The sequence below is a fragment of the Marmota flaviventris genome, chromosome X (genome assembly GCF_047511675.1).
Source record: "Marmota flaviventris isolate mMarFla1 chromosome X, mMarFla1.hap1, whole genome shotgun sequence".
Lineage (NCBI taxonomy): Eukaryota > Metazoa > Chordata > Mammalia > Rodentia > Sciuridae > Marmota > Marmota flaviventris.
This window is the reverse complement of record NC_092518.1, coordinates 1,544,543-1,551,342: the sequence shown is the minus strand read 5'-3', so window position 1 is coordinate 1,551,342 and position 6,800 is coordinate 1,544,543. Positions and strand designations below refer to the sequence as shown.

General features: G+C 43.3%; 1 pseudogene; it reads right to left on the bottom strand.

Annotated features, from left to right (window-relative positions):
- Positions 1-1,537: 1,537 nt before the first annotated feature.
- Positions 1,538-2,243, bottom strand: LOC114081527 (olfactory receptor 2W3-like; annotated as a pseudogene).
- Between the last annotated feature and the right edge of the window lie 4,557 nt (positions 2,244-6,800).

Sequence of the window (6,800 nt, the reverse complement as noted above, 5' to 3'; positions counted from 1 at the left end):
GTCAGTTATACTTCTATGTTGATCCTATGGTAAACAGACTCTCTGCAAGTATCTTTACAGAAAAGGACAGCATATAAGAAAAGTAAACCAGCAAATTATGCTGGTCTTCAGGAATTAAGACTATATATCTGCACAATTGTCAGACAGATAATTAAAACAGATTTTTCCTATACAGGCAGTTATTTACATAACAGATCCAAGAAGGTATTGTTGCCCTAATCATTCTACAATAGAAATTGGTACCTTTCCTAAGTGGATCGATTGTGCAAATATCTTGCCAGTGCAACATAGAGTGTCTAGAAATAATGGGCATATTTTAGAGTGGTCTCCCAGAATTGACAAAGATGATTATACAAGGATGCCATAACACCTGGAGGTTTATTGGTAATACACTAACCCTCAGTGAGATGGCACTCAAAAGGATGTTTTGATGTTTGTCTTCAACCTTCAGAATATTTACATCACTGACAGACCTAATAGACTCCTTAACTGTGAGAATTAAGAGAAAGGATGATGAATATCCTGTAGCCTGTATGAATGCAATTTATCTTATCATACACTAGTTATTGCCAGATGATATTTCAGAACTATAAAATGCTGAAGTTAACAAACAGGTTTGAAACAGGTGCATGCCAATTAATCAGACCTATTCCAGCTCCTGGTCTCATGATCCTTGAGTGACTACATTATTCCTTGTTCCTACAATTACAGGCTTTATGGCTATGTCTCAATTTACAACATGTGGATGTTCCTAATAATTTAAACATAAGTGCAGATAGAAGGATTGAAACTAAGTTAAAATGCTCTAGAATCCACTGTAATGAATATTGCAAATTAGCGTTCTGCTCTATGGATTGTGGAAAGGCTTAAATGCCATGCTAAACAAAAATGTCTATGTTACTATGGCCAAACACAATGCTTCTCAATAAAATGGAAAAAAAAATGTTAAGAATCTTCTGATGAGTGTGATAGAGTAATAATAATAACCTGGATCTTCTAAAGTTAGGTTATTGAAATCATGTATTCTACTAATTCTTTTTGTGTTTCCATAGTAGGGCATGATGACCTTGGTCCAAGAATCCAGTGGCTGAAAGATACAATTCCTCAGTTGCCCTTTTAATATATACGTTAAGAAATGGTGGAAGCCAATCTGAATAATCACAGCTTCCAGTCCTGAAGCAGCAGGCTCTAAGCAATCACTACATTTTGTAGTGACTTGGGGTGTTGTCTCAGCTTGGATAGCAAAACCTGTCTTCAGATGTAGTCACCTAATAGGTTGAGGCACACTCACCTGCTCTATTGAAATGCTACTCTTTTGCCCTTTTGTGATAGAATGTTCCATGGAGCCTACCCTGTGTATTCACTGTATGCATTTAAAGAAGTCCAGCAGTTCCCTCTCTTTCCAAGGATCCTTAAAGTCACAGAGCCATCTCTGGAATATTGAAAATGGTTCTTCTGTATGGACGGATGCTTTCTTTGTTGTTTTGTTGAGTTCTTGGAAGAGTCAGATTTTGTGAACCCAGCATTAGGTCACCAGCTAGGGCAGTTGGCAAAAACAGGGGTTGCAGCTTCTCTGTCTTCCTGAGGATGACTGGATTCTGAACACAGCTCTGATGATGTGGCCACGGAAGACCAAGATGAAGACCAAGGGAGAGAGCAAGATGCCCATGGCCAGGGTGAAGGCGATGCCCTCCACAGCAGTGCAGATGTAGGCCAAGCGGATCCAGGTGGGCATCTCACACCGGACACGAAGTGGTTCACCTTGTTGTGCAAAGTCATTGGGGATATGACCAAAGAGTTGGCCACCACAGAGCCAAGGTAAGACCAGGCAGAGTTGTGGATGCATAATAGCCATAGAGTGCAGGAACTTGCAGATGGCCACAAACCTGTCAGAGGCCATGATGGCCACCAGCAGCCACTCCACTCCATGAAGGCCCAGGAACAGGAAGAGCTGGACTTTGCAACCTCCATGGCTGATTGTCATGGCCACTCAGGTTGTGGAGCAGCTGGGGATGGAGCTGGTGGTGAAGCTGAGGTCCAGGAAGGACGGGGAGATGGGGAAGAAGTATACAGGTGTGTGGAGGTGGGGATTCAGCTGCGACACCAGGATGATGGTGTGTGGCCCAGTAGTCAGCAGGTGGGCTACCAGGATGACCACAACGAGGCCCCTCTCCAGGTAGAGGGTGGTCAAAAAAACCCAGGAGGAGGAAGTGGCCCTGGGGGTTGCCATTGTTCTCACCCATCTCTACTGCACTTGAGGAGAGGTGTCAACACCAGTAATGACAATGGCTGATGCTGGAGCATGGACTCCTAGCCAGGCCTAAAGAAGCACAATATTGGTTTATTTACTCACAATAAATAAACAGTGGTGTGGAGGCTCTGCTATGGTTATTATGATTATCTCCAACCTCCAGAAAAAGAAACAGGCACCCATGTGCTAAGTAAACGTCATCTGTAGAGAGGCAGAGGTGGTCTGCACACAGGAAATGTGGCTGACATCTTCATCTTTATTCACACCTGGTACTCTGTCATTCCAGAGAGGCAAGACCCACACCTGCCAAATTCCAACCTTTGCTTCTCTCACAAGCCACAAGTTCCTGAGCTCCTGTCAAAATCAGAGGCACAAAAGAAGGCTCCAAGCAACCGCCTGATAAAATTTATGAAACACCATATACAGCTGATCTTTCAACATCGTGGGTTTCAAACACAAGGGCACACTCATACAGAAATCTTTTTTAGTAAATTAAACATGTTTAGAGACTTGCAACCATTTGATAAAATCAAAGACAGAACATGTGACTAAATATATAAATTTTAAACACAAATCTAGGATGTCATGAATGCATAACATCTGTGCAGTTATTATGACATTTTATCACTTACTAATATAAAATATACAAAATACTTATAAAAAAGTTAAAATGTATTGACATTTCCCCCAACAGAGACCATGCATTGTGCCAGTTGTAAAGAAGAGAAATGGAAACCAAAGCAAAACTGCAGCAGGCATCATCCCTGCAGGAGAGGAACTCAGGGAGCCTGGCCCTGTGCCCTGACCTCAGCCACCCCTGTGGTGGGAGACATGTGTCCTCCTCAATTACACAATGGGGACAGGATTCTGAGTCTCTGGTACATGTGTACAGGTTACCTGCTCAGGCTTCGCACTCCCAAAAGGAAACACAGGCTCCTGGGAGCACCAACAGTCCTGACACCTGTGACTCTCCCCTCATAGTGGAGAGGAAATGACCTAGCAAATACCCCCCACAAAATGCACCCTGCACATTGAACTTCACCTGGATGAGGCAGAGAAGTGCTCAGAGGAACATCCTGGGTCCTCAACCCTAGGGAGTCCATCACTCTCCTCACCCAGCATCCAGATTGTTCTGATGTCAGATAAAATATGTAAAAATCTACCATAAAATCAAGTTAAAAATAATATAAAAATGAGACATCTTCTATGATAACACATTCACCATTATCTTATGCAATTTCCAACCTGGGAAGTAAACAGTAGTCATGTAGTTGTACTCCATTAGGTCATGGCTCAGACTCTGAGCCTGTGTGGGACAACTTCAAATAACACCCACTTAAAGCCTGTGACGTGCCCACCCCAGAGCTTGGACAGGGGTCAAGAGCAATTTTTGCTTCTGTAGACCATGGGACAGTGGGACCCGGTGAGCACTGCTGGACCCGGACACTGACTGCCTCACGTTCGTCCCACAGCTTTACCCAAGAGAAGCGATTGCATTTGTGCTGACTGCGCAGGAGACAGCCCCCTGGGGTGCTCTGACCACCACACGCTGGGCAGCTGGCCTCCAAGTCCACCCTGAGCTGTGAATTCTGTTTTTTCTAAAAATCCCTCTCCTAGTGATTTAGGAGTTTAGAAGCTGGTTGCAGGGAGGGTGCTGGTACAGAGTACAGATCCAGCACTTAGGGTCATGGTGCCTGCTGCCCCCGACATCCATGGTACTCATTTCCTTCATAGGCTAGTGCTTGGTCCAGTTACTGAGCAGATCTGCTGAGAGCCTACTGTGCCACAGCCCCTGAGCCAGGGGTTAGACAGGTGATGCAGTAGGTCCCAGCTTTTCCCTAAACAGCACTCACTCGTGCTGATGGGCCCAGGCCTCAAGGGTTCCTAGTTGTTTGGGGTCTTTTGCTAAAGCCATGGAAGCCCCAGCTCTTCTCATTCACCATTGTCCACTCTCCACCCTGGGCTCCTCCTCTCAGCTCTCTGCTCAACCTGAGCCCACTGTGGGAGCTCCAGAAGGGGACCTGGCCTCATGCCACACCCACTGGCCTCTCCCCTGGTCCAGACAGAGTCTGAGTCCTCACTCCTCCCTACACACTTGCCAGGGGGCCTGAGCTTCCGGATCCCTCTTGTCTCTGCTGCTGCCCCGATGACCCGGGCAGGCTCCCTCCAGGGCTGGTCCTGCTGCTCAGTCTGTGCACAGTGTTCCAGAGCCTCAGGGCTATGGTAGCATGTCCTTGGAGTGACCTCCTCAGTACTGCTGCCCGGCTGTCCCTCTGTCCTTCCTCGCTGTTCTATTTCCCTTTCTGCTACTATTGCCTTCATAACCTCATAGCATGCATTTGACCTTATTCTATTTTTTTTAAGAGAATTTTTTTTAATATTTATTTTTTAGTTTTATTTTTTCGGTGGACACAACATCTTTGTTTGTAAGTGGTGCTGAGGATCGAACCTGGGCCGCACGCATGCCAGGCGAGCGCGCTACCGCTTGAGCCACATCCCCAGCCCCTTGACCTTATTCTAAATCAAATGTAAAGAAGAGCTGGGCATGTGGATCAGTGGTTAAGTGCCCATAGGTTCAATACTACATGCCAGAAAATTAAAATTTAAAAAAAAATGTAAAAAGAATGTTTCTGATTGTACCTTCAGTATTCTTTCTAAGACATCTTTTTCTCTCCCAAGATCATCAATATTTCCTTTTTTTCATGTTGCCCTGAGAATTTTAGTAATTTCAGTATTTGCATCTATGTGTGCTTCATGAGTGTATTGTTTTTTTTTCACTTTTTAAAATGTGTTCTTTTTTGATATACGTGACATTAGAATATATTTTGAAATATTATACATACATGGAGTATAACTTATTAGGAGCCAGGCTTTTGGTTGTACATGACGTGAAGTTACCCTAGTCTCTAGTCATATATTAACATAGAAATATTTTGTCCCATTCAGTCTACTCCCTTTTCTATGCCCTCTGCCTCCCATCCCATAATTTCCCTTTGTCTAATCCAATGGACTTTTATTTTTTCCTCCCCCCCGTGTGTGTGTGTTTGTGAGTGTGTGTGTGTGTGTCTGTGACATTTTCTTTATCCATTCATCTGCTGAAGGTCACAAGAACTACCATGAATTCAGCTGCTATAAACATTGATTTGACTGAGCTACTGTACTTTGCTGATTTTAATTCCTTTTAGTTACAAATTGAGGGGTGGAATAATTGGGTTAAATTACGTTTCTCTTCCAAATTTTCGGAGGAATCTTCACACTCTTTTCCAGAGTGGTTGCACCAATCTGCAGTCCCACCAGCAATGTATGAGTGAATCTTTTCCCCACATTCTCACCAATATTTACTGTTACTTGTATTCCTGGTAAATGCCCTCCTGACTGGAGTGAGATGGAATGGCAAGGTAGTTTTAATTTGCATATCTCTAATTGTTAGATATGTTGAACTTTTTTTTTCTATATTTCTTGACCATGAATGACTGTATATTTAATGTGTGACTGGTGCTGGGACTCCAGCTTCATCATTTTGCAGGACAAATTTTTGCATTTTATAGAAGCATTTTAGAAAGTAATTCTCTCTTCATTGATGTTTTTAATCCATTTGCTATAATGAACTGTTCACAATTGTGCACTTCATTCTATCTTCAAATGTTTTCATTGGTTTATAAGACTCTTTTCTCATGAAAGAGCTTGGTGGGAGACACCTCATACCAAAACCTCATAAATTTTGGAGAGCAATCTGCCCAAATCATTAAAAATTGTTGGCAATTCCATAAAAAGATGCTAAGAACAAAACATAGAGTCTTAAAGACAGTGGGTTGATCCTATGACCTCCTGGGAAAATTGCTGATAGAGTTGTTTGTTTTTCTTCTGGCATCTGAGGTCTAACTTAAGTGGCTATTAGAAGAGTTCAGTCTGCATGTTGTTTCAGTGGTGCCATTACTGATATTATGGGCACAGTGCTGACATTTGCTTTCTTTTTTTTTTTAATTTTTTAATATTCATTTTTTAATTATCGGCGGACACAACATCTTTGTTTGTATGTGGTGCTGAGGATCGAGCCCGGGCTGCACGCATGCCAGGCGAGCGCGCTACCGCTTGAGCCATATCCCCAGCCCATGACATTTGCTTTCAAGCAAACTAAGTTCAGAGAGATGCGAAAGTTCTCCAAGGAGATGGGTGTGAAAAAACAGTGCACCAGGGTTCTGATTGCCTCCACCATTTGCAGCCTGGAATGAGGTCAGGGCCTGCACTCAGCACCTCTGATTAATTCAGTATCCTTCAGGGCCTTTTCAGGGAAAGGAACTGACAAGAACAGCAGAGATTGTACCTTAGTGCATTCAATCTTCGATACCAAGATACCTTAAGGTAGAAAGCGTATTTAAAATGTAAATCAATATCTACATATTCAGAGTCTGGTGAGGGCTGCATTCTTGTTTAACATGGTGCCTTCTTCTGTGTCTTCACTTGGTGGAGGGTGAACAAACTCACTAGGAACCATTTTTCAAAGGTCCTGACTCAATTGAAGAGTCCCTACATTCATGACATGATAGTC